We start from the raw sequence: 25,256 nt of genomic DNA, 5'->3' as shown, positions 1-25,256 counted from the left end.
GAGGCTTCTCTTTCCCCAGCTATCCAACGGAAAGGCAGAATGCCATCTTTGTCAAAGGCCACTTCAACCATATTGAAGTCCTCACATAGGACCCAAGTAGCTGGCGGCAAGTTGTCAGCAAGCCAAACCCACATTTGTGCCCTTTCTAGAGCATCATTGGAGGCATAAACATTAATGACTCTAAAAGAATGATTGTTAATGGAAAGCAAAAGCCAAATAATACGGTGTGTGGGGTCAGAACCGTGCGAGATAATAGCAAAATGAAGGCGAGGTGACAGGAGAGTAACTACACCACCTTGGCCAGCTTCATGCTGAGAAGAAAACATAATGCTATCCTGCCAAATGATGCAGAATGCAGCAGAAAGCATGAAACCAGAAATCTTAACTTCTTGCAGGCAAAGAAAATCTAAATTACCAAGTCTCTGACGGGTATCCCGGACATAGAACTTTCTGTGGAGGCCTGTAAGACCTCAAACATTCCATGAGAGGAAGTTCATGAGAACTCTTCCATATCATCCTCGTCCTCCAAAGAGGAGTAGCTATTCTACAGAAAGGTAGAAACCGGGTGGAAGTTAGAGAGGAAATCCTCTGGACTTATAGCCTGCCGTTTTACCCCTGATATCCCCGCACGTCTAGGAGGACTGCAAGAATGCCTTGTTTCTGGTGGTACTATGGAAGAAACTGCAAGAGGAGTACGATCCCCAGCCAAGGGCGAGGCCCTGGCGGCTGCCTTGATCCCCTGTGAACCAGCAGGGTTTGAAACCTGCAAAACCCTCGAAACAAGTGCAATGAAAGCCGCTGGCATCTCCATGCTAGTAGGCATTGACACTTCTGTGGAAGTAGGAGGAATCACAGTAACCGCTGCATAGGATGGTTTACGGGCCAAGGGATTCAAGGCAGGCTTGCTCTTGCACCCAACAGTAACCCATTCTTCTTTTTTTCCTTCGGCCTGTTTGACAGGCACCGCTTTAGGCTAGTGTTTGACCCTAGGTGTAGCCAAAGGGAAATCCCTGATCTTGTGTTTCGCAGACTAGCACCTATAACAGATGTTAGGTAGGTTCAAGTAAAGCACCTTTTGTGAGAAGGTTTGACTTCCAATCTAGATTTCCAAAAAATCCTTGACATCTTTGGAAAGATCAACTTCAATTTAAACACGCCGCTGAGGGCGAGCATTAAAAAATTTCTCAGGCTCCTTGGTAACAACTTAGCCAAGGGCTTGGGCAATAGACTCAATGAAAGGCCAGTAGGGCAAGGGTAGACCTAGGAATTCGACCCAAATAGGAACCCTAAGCTTTTTATCATCTGAGACAGTGAAGTCTCAGGACCATTTCTGAAAAACAAGCAGAGAGGAACGCATAGACCAAGGGCCATGGTAAAGACCGCGTCTGCTTGCGACGGGTTAGCAAAGCGAAATAAAAAGAAACCTTTGGTAAGGTTTTCCACAGCATCAAGGCGGACTCCATGAGGAGTCCAGCATTTGTTGACCCATTCTCTGAGCATAGCTTCAAGAGGAGTCCTACCAACAAAATACCCTATCAAGGTATGTTGTTCTAACTAGTCACATGCAGCATCAAATTCTTGCAAAGGAAAGATAATATCAAGATTACCTCATGGAAAACCTTCGGGACAAACTTGCGCGGGCATTTGTTCGATGGCGGCGTAATGGCAGTCCGGAGCAGTAGTGTGAACACTAGAAACATCTGGTTCACTACTGGACAAAGCCATTATATCCTAACCTAAAGCTCCCGTAGTAAATGTGGTATGACAAGTGCCGACAGAAGGGGAGTGCAAGTGAAAGGCCGTATGTTAAAAAAACTAAACGTTCGCATGTAGCAAGAAAACCCTAGTAGAGCCTAGAACCCATTCTAAAGTAGCATATTTTGACATAACATAACTATTTCATTTAATTTGATACTTCCAGCATGAAAGAAATTCAAAAATTTTGACAACTAAAACTATGCAAAGCAACTAAGCGTCACTGTAGACTACCATCTTAGACCAACTTACAAGAGGTGACATATCTTATGGTACTAGAACAAGTAATGAAATATATATATACCGCTGAATACTTCCTCAAAAAAATGAATTCTAGAGGATGCCAAAACCAATAGTGTCATTCATCACGAAACCTCAAACCCAAACAATATTCTTTTCATTCTTGACATACTTTTCACCTAAACATTGTTTAAGCTAAACATTAACTAGGGCCTCGTTATCCACAATTTTGAAGGCATCAGAAAAGAAGTCTTTGTTCTAAAAATTATATTTAATAACCAATCAACCTTTTTTAATTACCAAATTAGCCATGTAGTCTACAAGCGAATTACCTTCTCGATATGAGAGAGAAATCACAAAAGAAGAAAATTTCTCAATTATAACCCAATACTATTGAAGAATATAGTGTAATTTATAATTCTACAATGTCCTTTATTTCATAGCCTGAATGATAAATTGAGAATCTCCTTGATATGAATTGCATAGCTGCCTAATAGGGTTGCACATTGGAGACCCTGAAGAAGTGAAAAATCCTTTGCTTAATTATTAGTACGTTGAACAAGTGGAATTTCTTTAGCCAGTGTTACTTGCCCTTTGGAATTAAGAAAGAAAAAACCTAGCCCTGAAGGGCCTGGATTACCTCTTGAGGAATTGCCAAAACTCATCTTAACCAAAGGAGGTGAGTGATAATGGCACCTAATCTCCTTTCTATTCATTTTTGGGTTGGGAATAGTGGAACTAGGAATTGGGATCTTAATTCCAAACCAAACTTTCATCATTTCATTATCCCATGAAGAAAAATTTACTACTTGAAACTTTATCTACCAAAATGTATTTAATGATTAAATTATTGATGACTAAACTCTACCCATGACATGTTCTAAGGATGAAGGGGTGCTTTATAATACTTATTTGTTCCTCTCCTACCAAATAGACCAAATAACAATATCAAGGATAATGACCCATAGGATTGTAAAAAGAGTATCTCAAAATAGAGTTGACCATGTTTGTTAAAGGTCCTAAAGCCTAGCTAAAAGAGGAGACATCAAGTGCATCTTAGCAAGCACAGAAGTCTAGCATTCATAAGAAAAAGTTAATACAAGAAAAAGATGACCTAGATCTTCAAATGAATCCCCACATATTACATATTTGAAAGGAGATAAGATTTTTTATTTACATTATTTGTCACTTGTCAAAACAAGATGTTTTAGAGTTAGAGAAGTAAATGTGCTAACCCTTGGAGATATGTCATTACTCAAACAAAACTTGTATGCACAAAGTAAACCAGATTAAAGATCTCATTCCAAAAGGGCCTAGTAACCAACCTTAATAGAATATTGTCAAGATGAAGAGAGCATGTGATAACTTTATCTGATTGTGGAGAGGGAAGATTAATTGTTTTATCCAAAACACTTCACAGCTACAATTTAATATCATCACCGAAAGTAAGGGACCCAAAATCCTTCAAATGAACCCTCCCTAAATTAAGTTCAACATAGTCAACATAGACAATCAAATAAGGAATCTGTATTTCAGAGACCCTCTTGTATATATCAAGGAAATGAGCATCTTAGATTAATGGAACATGGTTGTTCCATGAATCCAACCAAAATAGTACATTTTCCGCATTCTAAACTTGTCATGAAATAGAATTTCTAATGAGATGGCAAGAGGAAATGATGAAATTGCACATTTTAGAACCATTTGGAAGGTTGGAAATAGTAAAAATTGTAGTTGGATTCATAGAATCTAGATATTTAGCACACATCGATTGACGCAGTGCAAGGCAGGATAATCCCCAAAGGAGATGTCCTAGCCCCCAATAAATAACCACATAGTGGAAATGCAACACAAGATACCAACAATGCAAGATAAATGCAAGCTCTAATACCATATCACAACTCTTTATTTATAAAATAATTTTTTTAATGCAATATGCCCAACTGTAAGGCCTTCTGGGTTAGGGCCAAATAAAATAGCAATTACAATAATAGTTCTATAAGATCTCTAAAGATCCAATCCAAACAATAGCTAGTCCATATCAACAACTGGATAAGAACACCAAGAAGAATCTACACTTATACCCTCACATCCACAAAACTATTCTTTGGTTCTCAAGCCTCAACTACTATCTCTAGTTACAAACTCGTAACCCCATCACAATCCTACTATAAACTGCCTTACATTCGTCACTCTATCTATAGACTCAAGAAAACTTGCTCTTTAGATACTCTCCAGAACCACTCCTTGGAAATGAATGAAACACTCCATGAATGAATGACTAAGAGACTCCACAAGACCCCTTACTTATACCCAACTAAGACAAAAGTCATCCTAGCAATTACAAATTTAAATAAACCCATGCATTAAATGCATATTTAAGCCACAAGTCGGATCACAATACAAACATTATCTACAAAAAATATTAACCCTCACGTTAACCCACAGTTAGCATGCAAAAACTACATAAAAATACTTAGGACAAGCCCCAAGCTTACAACATAGATTTAAGTGCACATAGGAGAGATAACCAAGATCACAAATAGGTCCACACAATCTCCCAGATTGATCCATGTCATGATCACACGCTACATTCATTAAATACACCAAGAACTTTAGTCAAAACTAACAGACTACTAAGTGATGTCAGCAAACTCCCAAGCATCACCATGACCCCACAAGCATTGTCAAGTTCAACACATATTGAGAACAAAAAACCATGTCGAGCTCCTAGACCATGCCAAGATCAAGACCATGTCAAGCTCCCAGGGCATGCTGAGTGCCAGTCTTTTGACTACGTACCAGTCCAAACACCCTCTAAAGCAACTACTCAACCTCCTCCCATGAACTCCAAAGTAGTCACTGAGAAAACCCAAGATGATCCTGCATCAGACTCCCCAGGTAAATAGAAAAGTGTGTCCACACTTTAATGCCCAAAGAAAGATCAATAACCATCTTCATCTTCACCAAAGGGTTCCATTCCAACAGGGACAAGAAAACCAATTGACACATCATCCATATATGCATCATTCTGTCAAACACTAGAATCTCAACCATCTAATCAACATGCTCACTCCCAGGAACAAACTAAACATAGTGCTTCAACATTAAATCCTCATCCACAACAGAAACTAGTGAATCCACACCAGCAATAACAAACTCCACATTAGTAGCAATATGTAGATATCCATCAACACATGCCAAACACACAATACCAGCAATCCCATCGCTCAATAAAAGATTCTCTACAACACATAACTTACCACCAAAAGCAACTAGAGCATCCACGACGAAGTTCTCTGTAATCTCCATGTCAAACTCAACCAACTAGTCACAAAAACCAATCTCCATCCCAAAATCAACAAGGTTAGGAATATCCTTAGCAAAAACCTCAAGTTTCTCTGTAGGTTCTGTATCAAACTCCACAAACTGATCAAAAAAACCAACCTCTTCCACCTTAACCTTGTCATGCCATCTTCTCTTATGAACAGGTCTCTTCACTGACATGACAACTCTCTTTCAGATCGGTAGACTCCAACTCCACAAACATCCATGGAATGCCTTCCTCACCCCATCCTTAACTTAATCAGCCAAGCTTTCTTCAAACTGAGCAGACATCTCAAAAAACCAACTCTCTACCATATCATAGAGATTCACAATCATCTCAGGCTCTAATCCTCTTGAAGCCATCTCCCAAGATCTTTGTAGATTCTCTGCAACAAATCCTTCCCATGCTCCTTGTGATAAACTGAATTGTTTGCAAGTCAAATCACAACCTACTACCTCGCACAAATAATCAGGAACCAAATCATGAGTCCAAGAACATGGATCTGCAATACACAAACTCTCTATGATCATGCCTCAACAAGATTAGTCTTCCAACTTTGCATCCATCAATCCATCTATAAGCCCTCTATAATTGCAAGTCAGAAACATGATCTACCACCTCACAAACAAGAGATCTAGGTCTCTAGAAAGAAAAATCCTCCACCAAATCAAGATCTTCTCATATCTACTTCTCCAACCCAAGTCCTATTACAAATTAGCTCAACTTTGGCAATCTTCCTACACACTCAGGAATAATCTTCACTCCGATACCACTTGACATAGTGCAAGGCAGGCGAATCCCCAAAGGAGATGTCCTAGCCCCTAGCAAATAACCACATAGTAAAAACACAACACAAGATAACAAAAATACAAGATAAATGCAAGATCTGATACCAAATTACAACTCTTTATTTATAAAATAACTATTTGCATGAAATATGTCTCTCTGTAAGGCCTTCTAGGTTAGGGCCAAATACAACAACAATTACAATAATAGTTCTACAAGATCTAACAAGATTCAATCCAAACCCTAGCTAGTCAAAATCAACAACTAGATAAGAACACGAAGAAGAATCTACTCTTGTACCCTCAAGTCCACCAAGCCATTCTTTGGTTCTAAAGCCTTAGCTACTAGCTTTTCTCACAAACTCGCAACTCCACCACAAACCTCCTATAAACTACCTCATATTTGGCTCTCTATCCATAGAGTTAGGCAAACTCGCTCTTTAGCTACTCTCTAGACTCACTCCTCTGAAATGAATGAGTCACTCCATTAATGAATGACAAAAAGACTCCACAATACCCCCTAGTTATACCCAACTAAGCCATAAGTTGTCCTAGCAATTACAAATTAAATAAACCCCTTGCATTAAATGCATATTTAAGCCACAAGTCAGCTCACAAAAAAAATAAAATATAAAAACATTAACCCGCAGTTAACACACAAAAATTACACAAAAATACTTAGGACAAGCCCCAGGTTTACAACATAAGTTTCAATGCACATAGGAGAGATAACCAAGAATTGAAATAGGTCCACACAAACTCTTAGATCAATGCACATCACGATCACATGCTACATGCATTAAATGCACCAAGAACTCTAGTCATAACCAACAAATTGCCAAGTGATAGCTAACTCGCAAGCATCACCAAGCTCCCACAAGCATTGCCAAGTTCCAACACATGTTGAGCACAAAAGACCACGCCAAGCTCCAAGACTATGTCGAGATCCAAGACCATGCTAAGCTCTCAGACATGCTGAGCTCCATTGACCATGTCGAGCTCCTAGAGCATGCTAAGTTCCAATCCTTCTTTTACCAAGTACTAGTCCAAGAACCCTCCCAAGAAACTACTGAGCCTCCTCCCATGAACTCCAAAGTAGTCACCAAGAAAACCCAAATTGCTCCTACATCATCAACCTACACCATGATAGGTATGGTTTGATATATAGGTGTCATACTATTTTTTTTCGAAATGTTGAATTCCTCTTGCCAATATCATGTAATCTTGATCCCCCACAATTTTTAGATGGTGTCATCACCTGTAGTGAGATTAGAGAAATACTCTATTTCCCATCCATATTATTATTCCACAAAATATCCTAAGCAATATCAAAATTTTCTTTATAATTGACTTGTGGGCTTTTCAAATAACAAAAAAAGTAATTTTGGGATTGATGCAAGGATTGATTTTACCAAAGTTAGTCCACCAAAAAATGGTAGCCATCTAGCTATCCAATTGAAAATTCTTGATCTGAGCCTCTTAATTATATTGAACCAATGTTGTTTCTTATTACTGCATTGAAAAGGAGGAATAACCAAATAGGAACTGGATAACTTGGCCTCTAAGAATTCACTACATGATAAAATTGTCGCCTTAATCTTTGGAGATTTATTGAAGAAAAAAATTGATGATTTGAGCTAGTTAATTTGTTGATTTGAACCTTTCTTATATAATAAGAGAACCCTTTTGACTTGGTGGATTTCCAATATAGAAGCTCTACATAGCAACAATGTGTCATCTACAAACAAATAATACATGGAAGCTATTTCATCCACACAATTGAGATACCTAACCATGAGCCTTCCTGATTTGAAGAATAATCATTCAACTTATCACTTCCACCATGATGATGAATAAGAAAGCTGATAGAGGATTCCCCTATCTTACTCCTTGAGAAGTATTGAACTTACCAAATATTGATCCACTGATAAGAATAAGAAAGAAATAGCCCTTTAGAAAAGATAGAATCTAATTTCAAGTTATTTCTTTCAAAAAACAAATTTAAGCACAACCTTGATCAGAATGACTACTTGAGTTTATCATATTATTTAATCATATGCAATTTGATTACACATGCTGGAAACAAATTTTGTTTAATGTAATGCAAAACCTCATGAGCTACAATAGCACCATATGTGGTCTCTCTTCTAGGTATAAGTCCCCCTTGTTGTAATGGAGTAACATGTGCAAGCGAACCTTGTACCCTTAGGTATAAAGCCTTGGAGAATATCTTATATATAACATTACATAGGAAATAGGACAAAAGTCCACAAAAGATTTTGGGTTTTGCACCTTTCGAATCAAAACAATATTAGTATCATTAAAATGGGTCAACATAGCCCCTCTCTTCCTAGACTCTTCTCAAGATAATAAAAGGACCAAACCAATATATTCCCAAGATCGCTGAAGAAAATATTATAGTAAACCATCTGAGCTTGGAGCTTTATCTAATGGCATAAAAAGACAACACATTTAATCTCATCTAGAGAGAATAGTTTAAGAAATCCAAATTCATCATCCCTTTCTATAATGGAATGACTATTTACCAATAATTCTTCCTCCCCCTCAATAGAGTTACCATCAAAGATGGGCCAAGGAGAAAATAAATTTTGAAAGAAGTCTTTACCATCCTAAGCCATTCCCTTTTTATTAGTTAGGAGGCTACCATTTTCAAAGTGTAGTATTGATAAAATGGACTGTTTAGCCCATTTCTCAATTCTAGAATGAGGAAAAATAATTGTGTTCTTGTCACCTGCTTGTAGCTAGGTTTCATGAGACTTCTACTGCCATTAAATTTCTTCTTTGGAACATAATTCTTCTCATTGAGATTGTAACTATTTTTGTCTCAAATTATTGGAATTACAAATGGGAAATGTATACTTCTAAGGTGGGGTGGGTGAATCAAATGTACTAAACTCTAACCAATAAAATTTTTAATCATTAAAACATTGCATGCATAAACAAATTGAAATGTTATGTAAAGTAAATACATCTACATAAACACTTGACACTAAATATGATTACCCCGAAACCCTCCAATGAGAAGGTAAAATTGGGGTGGGGATGACACCCACAATTCTTCACTACTGCAGCAATAAAGTTCAACTATTAAGGTTACATATTTTAACCATTCTCATGATCTGCCTTGTGAAAGGCCTGCCCTATTAAAGGCTTCCAAAGGATTGTTAGATCCTACCATGTTAAAGGATTTTAACACCCTATTAGAAGTGTGTCTAGCTAAAGGACTTTAGAATAGTCACTTGGAATGTCACCCTATTAAAGGATTTCACTATGACTGTTAAATCAACCTTGATACAAGGATTTCATCCTGCTGACACAGTTGTTAGAAAGTACAGTAGAATGTTTGATCTAATACACTTACAATCTGATATCGCTGATTTTAGATCCCAATTTAGTTCATCTCGATCCTCTCTGATGTGATATGAAATTGCTGCAACCTTGATCCTCTATTTTGCTAATTGATTTTGCAATGTTGTCCTTCTTCTAAGTCACCTTGAATGTATGTTGATCAATTCACTCCTTTCACAGTTATTTTCACCTTCTCCCATGCATTCTCTAATGCTCTCTCATACATACTCTCTACCTATCAATTAAGGGGCTTTGTCTCCCTTTAAAAAACACTTTGGTGGCTTAGGGTTAGGTATGAAACTACGATTGAGATTCATCCAACTTTCTCGCTCAATTCCCTCCATTTTTCTGATTGATTGCATGTTGACTGCATAGGGAATTCAAATAGATTTGATCCTATGTTCAAAGCTTCAAGATCTATCCATATGAAAGCTCAAAAATGGTTTACATAGTTGTTTGTGCCATCACAAACAACTAGGTCATTTCTGTGTTACTCGACACTTGTTAATACTGATGCTCGACACATACTATAATTTTGTCTAGCTTGGCACTTGAACTTGTTTGGCATCTATTGTTCACTTGACACTTAAAACTCGCTCAGATTTGTCTATTTTCTTGGCACTTACTATTTACTTGGCACCCATTGCAACTCAGCATCTATATCATACTTGACATACACTTAGAAAATTTCTTAAGTGTGTTGACAATCAATTGTCAAAACCAATCTGAGATCAACAATCTCCCCTTTTGACATGAGTGGCAAAAACACTTAACTATACATGATGAATCTAATCTCCTTGAGTATAATGTACATCCTGTTTGGCATATATACAAAACTTCAAAATTATTCAAAATTTTGTAAAGGACTATATACCTCAAAATTTTATAACTCCCCTTAAGTTAATATGTCTTCTCTGTATCCAAAATCTCTCTAAGTAGATTGATTTGCCTCTGCTGATACTCTTTGTCTTTATTCTAATACTCTTTATCTGAAGTGATCTAATATGATCTAATATGATGCCTTACTTTACAACTAGGTCATTTTTGTGAATACTCGGCACATACTATAATTTTTCTGGCTCAGCACTTGAACTTGCTCGGCATCTATTGTTCACTCGGCACTTGAAACCTGCTCGGCTCTGTCTATTTGCTTAGCACTTACTATTTACTCAACACATGAGTGACTTGGCACTCATTGCAACTTGGCATCTATATTATACTTGGCATGAACTTAAATTTCTTAACTGTGTTAACACTCAATTTTCAAAACCAATATGAGATTGACACAAATAAGCGCACTGATCCATCCCATGTTTAAAGATGACTTCTTGAGTTTGTTTTAGCTCTATTTTGATTATTGATTTTTCTTCAAAATTAATTTTAAACATAGTTTTATTCCATATAATGATCTTCTTCTGTAGATGACTCATCTTCATGTGAAATTGTTATATCCAAGATCCCTTGGCAAAAGGTGCATCTAACCACCATTACTTGAGGTGGTGGAAGAGACTAGGTGTCTGAACCACATTTTCTCAAAATTGAAAGATAGTTTGTGATCTAAATCATTTGACCTATCCTCAATAGAGGGAAATTGAAAATGGTTCGATGCTACCAACGACAAAGTCTTTGAAGAAATCAGATAGTCTGAAAGAAACCAATTGTGAGATAAAAGAATGTGGTCCAACATCACTACATTTTGCATATGGTCCTTTCTCTTGTTTGTCCAGGTAAATGAACCATTTGAAGATATGACATTCATTGAAGTGTTTTTGTCAATAAAATTTATAATATCTACAATTGTTTTAGCAGGGAGAGAGATGCCTCCAGTATTTTCCAATGGGGAAGTGATGGCATTGAAATCTCCAGCTAATAAAAACATTTTAGCATACATGGAAGATATTGGAAATGATAAAGAATTCCATAGATATTCTTTCTCAATTGTTGAATTGGGACCATATACAATAAAGAGAGTGAATTCCAAATCATAACAAACATTAATTAATTGTTGCCAATTTGGATGATTGTGGATTAAGGAGACATTGCATCTACTTGGAGATGATAAAATGCACAACCCACATGAAGCACCCTATGCTTGAGTATGTAAAGATCTCCATAGACTCTATTTCTTTAATGAATTTTCACATGCTTGATCTAAATTTTTGTTTCTTATAAATCACACATCTAACCCATTTGTATCAAGTTGTTTTGTGACATGATCCCTTTTTTGAGAGGTCATTAAGCCTCTTATATTCAACGAAATAATATTCATTTCCCTAGAGGAGGGCATCTTGCTCTCCTCATCCTTTTTCTTATGGTAAATGTATCATCAAGAGTGGTTTGGGTTATTGAATCAGTTTTTTCCATAACCTTTTGTGCATTGGGCTTTCTACCCCTTTTTTTTGGGGTTTTGACTAGGTCATTATCACCCATGGGGTTTGGTTTAGAGAATATACTTGAGTATGATCAAATTTTATGTTTAGGTCCCCAACTTGGCCTTGAGTTTCTTGATCCATTCCTTTTGATTCCTCTATTTCTAATTGAACTTCGAGATTAGATGTAAGATCAATGTATCCCTTTACACTCCCCTTCCCTAATAATTTCAATCTATAATCCTCTTCTAAACCCACAATTTCATGTTCATTAATAATACTACCAAAAATAGCATAATGAAGATTAGAGGGCCTCTTCCTTAATAAGATAGAGATATCATCATCTTCTAATCCAGTAAATTCAACATTTTCAGTTATCTCATTTTCCATCTCCTCTATGTTACACTCATTTAAAACTATGTCTTTTAGTTTTGGCAACAACTGAAAGCTAGTATCATTATCTATATTGGTCTTCTCCTATGTAATTATATATTCTACAGGCCTACTTCCAACTCTCTAATTGTCTTTGAAAAAAATAGTAGGGATTAAAGTATATGGAAGAGAATTACAAGAATCTAGTTGATGTTTGTTTCCCATCAACTAACATCTTATTATTAAAAGGGCTTTCTTTTACCAATACCATATAATTGATGAAGGTAGATTTAGGGGCAACAAAAGCCAAGTTGTTCTAAAAAATGTGTGTCTTAGACTTGACAATGGGATTTATAAATAAATAAATAAATCTCTCTTTTACAATCATTTCCCTTGGCATATCACATAAACTATCCCACCTAATAGCAATGGGTAAAATAGGAGGGAATGCAGATTTTGCAATTGTAATTTTATTCATGTTGCTCTAATGATTAGCATGAAGAGATGTAGTACCTACCAAGTTGACCGTATGAATATTTCTTTCAGATAGATCATTTTGGACAAGGGGTCTATGATAACTTTGAATACATAGATGTGGATTAATTTCCTTTAGAGAGGGAATTGGTGAATCAATTTGCATAGCATTAGACAAGGTGTCCTTTTTTGAATACACATGGCTAAACATTTTCTTTCATCCAATCAATTTTGAAGATTTTTGGCTTGATAAGTGAGATATGACAGATTTTCTTTGAGCATTTGAAAGAAATTTTTTCATCCTTGGAACCTATATTTGAGATTAGTTTTATTTGGTTTAGAATACTAGCATGTGTGTCCATCATCACACAAAATCTTACTGGTCAATTAGGGTCTACCACGAAATCTAGAGCCATAGAGATATCAATGTTTATTACGATAAAATTTATCTCATGATCCAAAAAAATTTAAAACAACACAAAAAATACCATATTTACTATTGATATAAAAAAACATTCTCAATTCCCTCCCATATCACATGCAGACACTTTCTTCAAAATTTTAGTTTAAGTTTGGATTTCCATAATTTGCAAAACAAAGAACATGCCCTTAAATTTTGTACGTGAGTGTGAAGATGGGAATCTCACTGTGGAATTACCTGTAGATTGTTAGCATGACCATCATGATTTTACTTATGCATGTCATGTTTTTGGGTTCCAAGGGTCTTAGGTAGGGGTCCCATGAGGGAGGGCTACAGGTCTATATTTTAGGTACAAGAGGTCCCAAAAGAATTTTTTTTTTTTTTTTTTTTTTTTTTTGGTGGGGGGGGGGGGGGGGGTGTGGCTATAGGGTTAAGTACAATATTTTCCTTCATAATAGGAGCCCCACCTTTTTAGGAAGCGAATGAAAATGGCGTGGGGCTGGAAATATACCCTCCAGTTTAGGGAAAAATCTAGCCATTTGTCAAAAACTGACACTATAAAACTAAAAAAGACTTTATCATAAAATAAATTTTAGAAAATTTTCCCATAAACTTAGGAGCTGAAACTTTAAAGTGAAACAAATAACAAAATCCATAGGACCGCTTAGCTTAAGAATTTCCTAAAAAATCTCAGCAATTACAGCGATATTTTTAAGGAAGTTGGCATCCATGGGACCCTAGCCTTATCCAAGGACATTAAAAAAGTTTTCTTAGGAACCCAAATAAAAATTTTCATTAGATTACTCTTTGGATTGAAGGGAACTCGAGAATTAGTACTACCCTTAATACAAAGTTCTTTCAAGATCTCTGATCCACACTACTCTTCCCCATTCAGATTAGAATTTAATTTTTTGTTTACCTTAAGGGTAGTAGCAATCTCCCCTTCTTCCAAAACCTCATTAGAATGTTCGTTCCCCTCATCTTATGGTTTTGATAAAGAGAGGATCTGATATTATTACCTCATTCCAAAATTGGGAAAGAACATCTATACCTATTCATCACATTTACCAAAAAAAAGATTATTTCTATGGTCAGAAATTCAAAAAAGGATTCTCGTAGTGGAAAGATTTAGAAAGATGCGTTTCGAAGGACCATCTTGGTGTTTGTTATGCAAAAAAAAACTCAGAAACTTCACAACATATATTATATCTTTGTCACTTTGCATAATCATGCCAGAGATGACTTAGTAAGATGTTAAATTGTTCGTCATCACAAATGAAGAATTTAGATCAAAACTTACTGAACTGGCCTACTAAAAATAGGAGCTCAGTATATGATAAATTATGGTATATCTCCCCTTCAATCGTTTTATGTTAAATTTGGAAAGAAAAAGATAGGCACATTTTTTCTAATACTTAACTAAATATTCACTCCCTCCTTAATAAAGTAGAAACAAGTACATAAAAAAAGTTATGAATAGTCATTTAAGAAGGGTGGCTAAAGAAGAGGGATCTTTCTTGGATTGGCATGCAGACATGAAAAAGAACTAGGTAAATTTAATTAATCCACATTTAATTTACCCCAAGAAAAATTCTCAAGCTTGAAAGAAGTATAGATGGGTTCTACCTCCAAATGGATGGAAAAAACTAAACTTCAATGGAACAACAAGGGGAAATCCAGAAGTGGTAGGGATAGGATGTGTCATTAGTTCATAAAAAAACTAGATACTCAAGAGAGATAAACCAATTGGGACAACAAGAAATAATATGGCCAATTAGAAGGGATTTTTCAAAGTTTAAAATTAGGAATTAAGAAACTTATCATAGAAGGGGATTCTCAAATCATTGTCAAAGCTCTCAGGAAGAGGACACTGAATTGGATCATTAATTTGAAATTAGAGACAATTTTAAATAGCATAGATAAATTTGAAGAAATATTTTTTTACATATTTACAGCGAAGGAAATAAAATGGTAGACTACTTGACCAACAAGGGTGCAGATGCTGAAAATATCACTTATTTGGCAGCATGTCCCTAGTGTCTTCCCCAAATTTAACAAAATATACAACTAGTTAGCTCCTATGTCTAGTACTTATACCCTCACTTTTATATGATTAGTTAATAAGATAATGAAATGTTATAAAGATGTCCCAGTTATTAACCCCTTGATGTCTTGTACTCAATGTCATTATGTTTAACCAAGGTATGTAGTCTCGAGGCACTTCGCATGATCTCTCTCCAAAAATTTGTGTCATCCACTTCAGAGCTATGATATAACTAGTCTTAATTCTAGACTCCTATTCATCCAAGGCATCATTAGTTTAGTCTATAGATTTATTTTTCTGCACTATGGAGTTGGTCGTTACTTTGTTTCATGCATCTGAGGTTAGAACCATGGCTTTTTTGGGTCAAGTGAAGCTAGAATGATAGAACAGGAGTCTGAATCCTATAGATGACATGAATAGGGTGGCCATCAGTAGATGGCTTGGGGAAAGGTCCTTTGATTACAACTTTTTATGGTATTCAAATAGTGATGTTATAGGTTTTTTCATAGCATGTTTATTTAGGGCACATTGTGGTCATGGGGAAATTGTGTGTCATTGCTATGACATTTTTGACACCACCTTGTCAGTAGGGCTAGATAAGGCAGTATAGGGTATCAATGGGCATATGGAAATTCCCCTTGTGAAATCTTATATGAAAAATCCTCCTAGGAGCCTGGAGCATTTTGATGTGATTAGGCATCCAATTCTCTCAATCAGGGATGTCAATCTTTGTATCTGCCTTTGGCATAAAATGGAGGCAAGCATCCACTTTCTAATGAATTGGAGGGGAATAGTTGAAGCTCATGATAAAGGATGGTTTTTTCATTACCTTCACATTTTTACTACTTTTTTGGGCCTGGTGTAACCTTCAAGGACCTTAACAAACTAGATTTCTCCCTTCCTAACTTGCTTAAGCCCAATAGGGAGAAGAAAACATGGGTTTTGGCTCTAGGAGCCATGGCTACTGATTTGGAAGAAGTTGATGACCTGATCATGGTTTTCTATAAGTTTGAGGAGCTCAATTAATCCTCTGTACTCATTGGGCCCTCTTTTTTGTATCTAGGTTTTATTATTTTGGGCTTATAATTATCATTGGTTTAATCCTTCTATAGATCGGCTTGGGCTAGTAAGAAAATTTGTATATGGTTATATGGTGGTAGGGTGATCCTTAGTTGTATTACAAGGTTTAGTATGTTTTCTAGGATGTCTTCATTGCCGCTTTCATCTTGATTCCTATTATCTTGGTATATTTAGACCCAATTACATATATATTTATATTATAGTAATCAAAGCTAGTTTTTTAACATAGTTTTGGCTCTGTCCTGGATTTGTTTAATTCTCTAATGGATGATGATCTTAGTATTTTGGAAGTTGGAGACCAACCTATAAATGAGGACGTAGAGGGGTTTTTCCTAGGTCTCTCTTCTAGTAAATAAGGATTTTCTTTAGTTTGGTTTTGCCATCTCCTTTCTTTGTTTGATCTTTGTCCTTATGGTTTTGACTATGTCTTTTGAGGTAACCCATCTAAATGGGAGCTACTTTATTTTCTCTTCTATTTTTGGTAAGCTTGGGTGTTAGTTCTCCTTTTTTTTGTGGTGTCTCTAATTCAATAATTATATTATGATTTATAACATTATCTAGCTGGATTTTCTTGTAATTTTGAATTTAAAAATTGATAAAACTTATTCCTAAAGACCAGTTATATGGAGCTCAAGCTTTTCCTGTTTAAATTCTGATAGAAATTAAGATGTCTATTGTTCATAAACTAAAATTGTCAGCCATTAAAGTTAAAAATTACATATGATTTTCTTAATAATATTACCAAGTAAATCAATCTATATAGAAATATATTGTAGCCAAGAAGGGTAACATAGTTTAGATTTCTAACAATGCTAACGTGTTTAAATAAGTTTAAAAGTGATTGCAACATGAAGGACATGAGGACCTCTGAACCTACCCATCTTTACTTATTATAAAGGGAGTTATATCCTTTGTCATTTTGCTCATTTTTGGAAGGACTGAGCTGATAATCAAAAAGTTATTACTTGATCAATGTTTAGTTAAGATGAAAGTACCCATTATAAACTTGGGTATATATATATATATATATATCTATATATATATAATGGCCACGACCTTTTACTGATAAAAAAAACCTAGTATAGAAATTTATTATGATTAAAAAATGAATAAAATTAATTTACTCTTACCTCATTGGAACTTCAGATGCTAAGTAACATAGTTTTTTCATAATTGTTTGTAGTGGCACAAACTACTATGCAAACAGCTTTTGAGCCAACTTAAGGATTCAAATACAATATTTTGTTGATAAGGATGAGTTTTAAGTGGGAATCCTTATGTCTTACATGCACCCAATTAGATAAAGTGAAGATTTAAGTGGTAATATGGATGCATCATGGCCGTTGATTCATACTTGACCCTAAGTCACCTAGGTCTTCTTAAGGAGGACAAACCCTAAACTTCATATACGTGTGAGTAGGGGAGTGAATGAATGATCAAGGAGATTTTTGCGAGTGCAAACCAAGACATTCATGGTGATAAAGGTATTATGATCTGAATTGAATTACATAATAAGTTAATGGAGAATAGAGGAAGGAAATAGTGAATAGTAGAGAGACATCTAATCAAGAAGGATCAAGTACATAGAAAAATGGAGGTGTTCTATCATCAAGCATTAGAGTGCTAACTACAGGATCATTGCTGAGATATTTTAACAAGTGAATCAATTAAATCTCTTAACAAAGTAGTCCTAACAGGTTATATTGAAATCCTCTAGCAAGGTACTTACTTAATTGTTAGCTGAAGTCCTTTAACCAGGCACACTTCTAATAGGGTGCTCAAATCCTTTACCACTATAAGACCTAATAGTCTTTCTAAGCCTTTAACAGGGCAAACCTTTTATAGGGTATATCATGTTTCATGATCAAACATTGTAAACTTCATTGGATACACTTTATTACTACAATAGTGAAGATTTGTGGGTGTCATCCCCATCCCAATTTTACCTTCTCATTGGAGGGTTTCTATGTAAGCATATCTTGTGTCATGTATGTGTGAATGCTTACTCACTTACATGCTTTAGATGTATATGCTTTACATGGTATTTCAGTTTACTTATTGAATATGTGAGATGGATGTGTGGTGAATGTTTTTATGGATTAAAGTTTACAACACTGATTCACCCCCACTTCACACCCCCCCATTGATGTTTTACTTTTCCTATTGTTATTACAAAAACTTAGCCTCTTATACATGGGTTTGGAAGCACTACAAAATTAAAAAAATTCAGAAACTTTTGTTCTCCTAAAATTACTTATTTGTGATTTTTAATTATTTAAATATATGTAATTAAAAATTAAAAACTAAGGCAAAAGCTTACAATGCAATGGTAACTTGCAAACCTCTCATGTGGGAGGTTTTGGGTTCGAATCTACCTTCGCTTAAAATATAATAATAATTAATTCCAAGAAATAATAATAATTAATCTAGGCTTCGGCCATTTACTGATCAAATAATAAATAAATTAAAAGCTGATTTTTTTTAATATTAGAATGAAACCAAAATGGGCACTGACCCAAAACAAAAAGGAAATGCAAAAAATTAGCTGAAAGAGTCACTACCAACATATTAACCAACCCCTTTCCTTGATATCAAAAACCCTCAAACTCAAATTTTTAAAAATTTACTATACTAATATCTACAATATTGTCATCAATTTAGATAAGAATGGCCCAAAATTTATCATTGGGCATTAAACAAGTCTAGAAAATATCAACATAGAAAGCCCCCTAGATTAAATAAAAACTAGTAATCATAATAAAATACCAAAAAAGTAGCATAGAGGCAAGAGCTACCTCTCCTTACTTTTGTTCCTTGGGTTCTCCAATAGTAGACATAACTAATCAATCACCAAAAAACCATACAATGAACAAGTCATTTCTATGTCATTATCCTCAATGGTTTCCTCCTTGTGCACCTACCATAAATGAAGAGTAGTCATAGCCAAATGCACGACCCTAACAAAAAAGTTAGAAAGCCTATCAAATTTGTCCTCTAGGTGTTAATTTTTCTTAATAAATCTAGTGATGGTTTCCTCCAACTTGACTATATCTAGTCTGCCCTAGTATTCTCCTCCTTTTGATCAACAAATCCCACAAGGACCTCCCCTTAAGTCTTGCTACTCAAAATTACCAATTCTGATAGGATATGTGGTCATACCCTCTTCTCCCACAACTCCTTCCTTCATATACTCCGATGTATTGGCCTCAATTTTAAACGTATCAGACACCCGAGAGAGAAAATGGCTACCATATTTTCCTCCTATAACCTCCTCATCCTTCCCTTTACTGCTAGTCTTGTCCTCCTCTTATTCTGCATAATTCTTCCTATTGGCTTTCCTTTTAGGTCTAGTGCCATTTTTCTTTCCCAAATTATCAGTGGACTTAGAATTGTCAAGTATTTCCTTACCAACGGTAGCCAAGGGTCCCTTTTCTCTCTGTCTTTTCCTTGACCTACTATTTCCCTTCCTAATAGTAGTACCAATACTTTCAACACTTAGGACCTCAAATTTTTCCATTTTTATCTTTTTGGCAATAGTCAAAGGCTCCCTATCAATCTAGGTTTTGGTAGAGGGGGACAAGGTTTGTGTAATCTCAATGATTTTTAGCAAGAAAGGGATCAAGCTTGGAATCTATGGGTGAAGGTCTTTGTTAAATATATAAATAGACAAAAAATAAGGGCTTGGTGGTAAACATTATAGCTTAATCCTTCTTCTCTCTTCTTATAGATATTCCACATAAATCCTCTATAGAGTGCATTAACAAGTAAGGAAAAGAGATGCATTCCCTATTCCTAAAGTGATTAAGGACAGGGAAGTGGTAATGTAACACACCTTAACTTTGTCTTCCATCATTATATACATCATGATAACATAATAAACCATGTTCCATGGTTCAGGAAGCTTTTCACGAGAAAATCCCCCACATAAATAGATAGGAAATCCCCCACATAAATAGATAGGAGCTTCATTGGGTTATAAAATTTTTTGCACACTCATCTCATCTGCAACCCTAGGTTGTTGCCTCCAGCTTTTTCCTTCCATAACCAAACTCATGGTGTCAGCAATCAAATCCCCTGTGACTTCAAACAAGAGCCCATCAATTCTAACCCAACAATTCTTCAAGGAATCCACAAACTATTGTGTCACCTTCAAATTAATGATTGTTATTAAAATGAAGTAATAATTTATATTTTTATCAGGGTTATAATTAAATTTGTTTTCTTAAATTTTTCTCTCACTATAAATATTATTAATTAAAACTATAATTAATTAAGTTAAATATTTATATTTCAAAATAACTAAAATTAAATATTAAGAAGACACATATAATTTTATTATTTCCATTATATAATTTATGCAACAAGTACTATACCACTGACACTTGTTTTCTTTGTAGCATAATATTATTGTTGTATTTTTTAGGTAGGATTTTTTTTACTAGTATATTTCCTTGTCCAATGAGTTTTATTAATGAGTGGAATTGAGATATTTTATATTGAAAAAAATTATAGCTACATGTATTTAATATTATTTAGTAAGTGTTGGTTCATCTATCATTATTTTAAGCTATAATTAATGCAAGATGCACTAACAAAATTCATGTATTCTCTAGTTGTCTAATAAGGATGTTATAGTTGATAATTATTACTTTTTATCTAGAAAAAATATTTCTTTCTATTATTTCAAAAAAAAAAGGTTAATATATTGAATCTCAATTGTTTATTTTTTGATAGATCTTGAATGCTAATTGATTCATCCCGATAAAATATTTACTTCCCTCTTTCATTTTGGTGAGATCCTCTACTCTTAAACCCCTTTTTATCCGATAATTCTTATTCTTATTTATATCCAAGAGTGGTTTATTTCATTAAATTTTATCTATCTCACTTTAACCTATTATTCTAGGGTTTTCTTATGCTATATAAGACACCCAATGGTCATAATTTCATTCATATATGATGGTAATAAAATCCATACAAAGAATCATATTAAAGAACATAGAGAAGTAATAGGCTAAGCTTGATTTACTTATCAACCCACTTATTCATACTAAATTTGATGAATAGTTCACCATGACTTAACATAGTGAATTAGTGTCCACCCTCTAAGCTACATATGCTCTTTATAATATTGGCAATCACATCATTTCCTCCACCAACAAATTCTCTTAACCTAGCAACCTATCCACAATTGCCTTTGAGTATTCAATATTTTCCTTCCTAGTGATTCCTTTCTTTTATATTCATGTCTCTAAATCCATTGGCACTAACTTTCTTTCCTTTAGTATTTCATTTTCATCTCGTTCTTTCACATCAAATAATTTTATCAACTTAAGACAAAAGAGGATATCATGGTTACTAGTCATGCCTTATTATATATACTCCTTCAAATTGTGTTATTCTTACATTTTAATATTTATATATCAAATATTTTCTAGCTTTGAGGTATACAAATTTATTTAAGCATTTACCCATAATGTGGACATGTATATGTTAGAGTGGTGTTTTTAGTTGTACCAAAAGTATCACCTATTAATGCCTGATATAACTATTAGATTTATATAATTCGCAAGAGGAATATAGTCCTTTCTCATGAATGTTGAGGGGAGCACTAACCATTTTTCCACAATCTCCCCTACAGTGTTACATGACAAGATTTGAACCTGCAACCAAGCTCTAATGCAACTTGTTAGAGTGGTGGTTGTTGCATCATCAAAGGATCAATGTCAATGCTCAATACAACCATTAGACTTATAGAATCCACTTGACATAGTTAGTCCCTTGTCACAAATCACAAGGGGAGTATTGACAAATTTTCCAACACTATAATCTGTCAAATATCATTTAGCTTTATAGAGATCTAATTAGTAAAAAGGGAAAAAACTTGTGTCTAAATCCCATCCCTCAATTTTTTTCCAAAATCTACACATCATAATATATTGGTACAAATGGACCTTATTCTTTAGTTCAATTACCTCTAACAAGACCATATTGGTATAGAGGTTCAGAATACCAAGGAAAACTAATAATAAAAATAGTTTATCTATTATGGTTACAAGAGATATATGAGAAAAATTTTTAAAGATATTATTGATGGCCAATCTAGCCTTTTCATGTAGTTGGTATCAAATCTTTATACCTTAAAATAGACAGTTAGTTCCCTGATTGATAATTCAAAGAAAGAATAAGGCAATGTGAGAAATTCTCTTTCTACATAGAATGCTGGTAAAATGCTCCCTCTAATTCAAAATATTGGTAAATATGCCAAGCTTATTAGGGAGGCAAAGGTATCAAAGTATTTGGAATGTTAATTTGATAAGGTGCACACAAAAATATTCTGCATAATGGAGACAAATCGAATGGTGGTGCAATAACAACATAAATGGGCTTAGATAGTTGTTTATACAAGCAGAAGCTCTTCAATTAAGAAAAGAAAGATATAACTATGCACTTTGATATGGATACAAGTCTTATTCCTAGTCCTTCTAGCAAGAATTATAGCAAGAATAATAGCAATAACTCTTATGAAAATAAAGTTTGTAACGTTTTAAACAATTAATTCTAATGTTTACTTTTATTTAGCATTTATTTAGTTATTGTTAAGTATCTTTCCATTATTTTTTTGGTAGTATAGTGTATGTATTTAGGGCTTTAGGTCCCTTTTAAAACTATATTCTTTTAATGACAAAGTGTATTGTTGAGGCCCAATTTGTATTTAAAACTAGGTAGCATCATTTATGTAGCTATTATGTCCATACTTACACACTAATCTCAACATAATTTTTTTCATGTAGACTTTATATCCTTTTTATGTACAATTACCTTTCTTGCATAGTTATGAGCACACATATACCTTGAAATATATTCTCATTTTATGATTGACACGAACCTAACAATAAAGTCAAGATGTAAAGGTAAAATTCATAAGCCTAATGTTTTGCATCCATTTTGAAGGTTTTTCTCTATAGAATTGTATAAGAATAATTGGTTTGCATTTGTGGAATGTTGGGATCATTCTCTAGTCCCTTACTAGATATCATTTGAGTTTAAAGGTGATGTAATAGTTGACCTAACTTTCTTTTTACTACACATGTTTCCAATCAAATTTGAGGATAGGTTGTACACTTTCCTTTAGTATGCCAACAAAAAGTGACATAATAAGATATTTTACTTTCATTTTTTTTCTTAACCCAAACATTTTCAACAAAATGTTGGAGAAGCTGGGGAAATTTCTTCAACCTTCTTTATATTATGAGTATTTCCTAATCTACGATTTTTCTTATAATATTTTCAACAACGCTTCTACTATCAATCTATACATTCTAAATATTTCTTAACTCTTTTATTTTTTCTATAATTCAAATGCTTCCAAAAAAAATCTAAAAGAATATGTCTAGTTTTCTCTATGTTTCTTTATATTATAAAAATGTTAATCCAAGAAGATCTATTATTTTAAAAATATTGACACTTTAAGTTCACATTTCATCTTTAAAATAAAATAAAATTTAAAAAAATTGTTCAATCATCAAAAAGGAAAAAATAAATTTGAAATGAAGAATGAAATCCAACAAGAAGTGCTCTTCTAAAAATATATTATTAAGTATTTTGTTTTTATAAAAATATTATATTTAGATAAAATAAAATCTAATATCTTCACTCTAAAAAAAATTACTAGTTTGACCCAAGCAATATAAATTGACCAATATTTCCAAAAAAAAACAAAAAACATAAATCTACAATCAAGTAAACAGGAAAACTAGTAATAAAATACAAATAAAATAGTAATTGAAAGAACTTATCCACTGGAGAGTAAATTACTAAACACGAACTCTTGGAAAAAAAATGATTACAGCTTTAGACACTCAAACAATTTCAATTTCTTTTTAACGAAAATACTTCGAGACAATTTTCAAAATGTAAACCCTCCGAAACCTACACTTAGAAAACTCATACATTGTAAAAGCTGCCTTGTCGTGAATTCGTTCTTTCTACGATCTTCCTAAAAGTAGATCTTGTTAAACCTCTAGATATTTTCCTCAATAAGCAAAAGCAGGCACGAAGAAAGAAGAATACCTGGTATTGGAGTGTTCGAAGAGCTTCCCTGTTGCGGAAAAAACGAGGAGACCGATCTCCGCGTCGCATAGAACAGAAAGCTCCTTCGCCTTCTTTATCAGACCCTTCCTCCGCTTCGAGAAACTCACATGTCTCGCCGCGGCTTTGTCTATTTTCTTCAGTGCTACTCGTTTTTTTCCCATTTTATACCTCCAAAGAGCTTTTTTTTGGAACCTGCACAACTATTTGCAAAGACCTTGTGAAATTACGCAAATATTTGTTAAGAGCTTTTCAATTACACAAAAAATTGGAAAGAGCTTTTCAAATTTTGCAAATATTAGTTAAGAGGTTTTCAAATACACAAAAATTTGCAAAGAGCTTTTCAAATTTTGCAAATATTTGCGAAGAGCTTTTCAAATACACAAAAATCTGCAAAGAGCTTTTCATATCACGCAAATAATTGCAAAGAGCTTTCCAAATACACAAAAATTTGCAAAGAGCTTTTTATATTACGTAAATATTTGCAAAGAGCTTTCTAAAATACTTAAATATGTGCAGAACAAGCAGAACTTTTAGAAACCCTAACTAAAATAAAGAAAATGTTCATACCGGCAACTGCGCTATGCTCTGACTATGGCCTGAAACCTCCAAACTGTAGCGTTACGCATTCCATCAAAGATGGATACGAAAAGTGGATGCTATTTTAGGTATGCTTTATCTCTTTCGCAGGGTAGTATACGAAACGTATTGTTCCGGATCTGTCTCAAGTCTCCAAAATTTCGCATAGGCAATGATGTACGGCAAAATAATGTCAAATTGAGCTGTAAGGAATGCACTCCAAGTTGTCCGGATCGAATCGTCGCCATCCATGTTTGGAATTGTACCGCTAGTTTCCATTAACGGGGAAGAAGTCGATATGCACGGGGGGGGGTTACCCTAAAAATTATACTTATTGATCGGTAGCCGC

At 34.4% G+C, this 25,256-nt stretch overlaps 1 pseudogene across 1 annotated transcript in view; it reads right to left on the bottom strand.

The window, feature by feature from the left end:
• LOC149533974 (MADS-box transcription factor 23-like) overlaps window positions 1-25,026 on the bottom strand; it is a 166,445-nt pseudogene extending 141,419 nt beyond the window's left edge. Inside the window, exons 1-2 of the transcript XR_016356909.1 lie at window positions 24,899-25,026; window positions 24,311-24,523 (exon numbers count right to left, since the gene is read on the bottom strand). The product of XR_016356909.1 is annotated as an MADS-box transcription factor 23-like (transcript). The remainder of the gene's footprint in view (window positions 1-24,310; window positions 24,524-24,898) is intronic.
• Between the last annotated feature and the right edge of the window lie 230 nt (window positions 25,027-25,256).

This window comes from Cupressus sempervirens, chromosome 10, assembly GCF_028749045.1.
Source record: "Cupressus sempervirens isolate cs-2001-9-10 chromosome 10, ASM2874904v1, whole genome shotgun sequence".
Taxonomy (NCBI): domain Eukaryota; kingdom Viridiplantae; phylum Streptophyta; class Pinopsida; order Cupressales; family Cupressaceae; genus Cupressus; species Cupressus sempervirens.
Note: the sequence above shows the minus strand (reverse complement) of the source record. Positions and strands in the feature narration are given on the sequence as shown.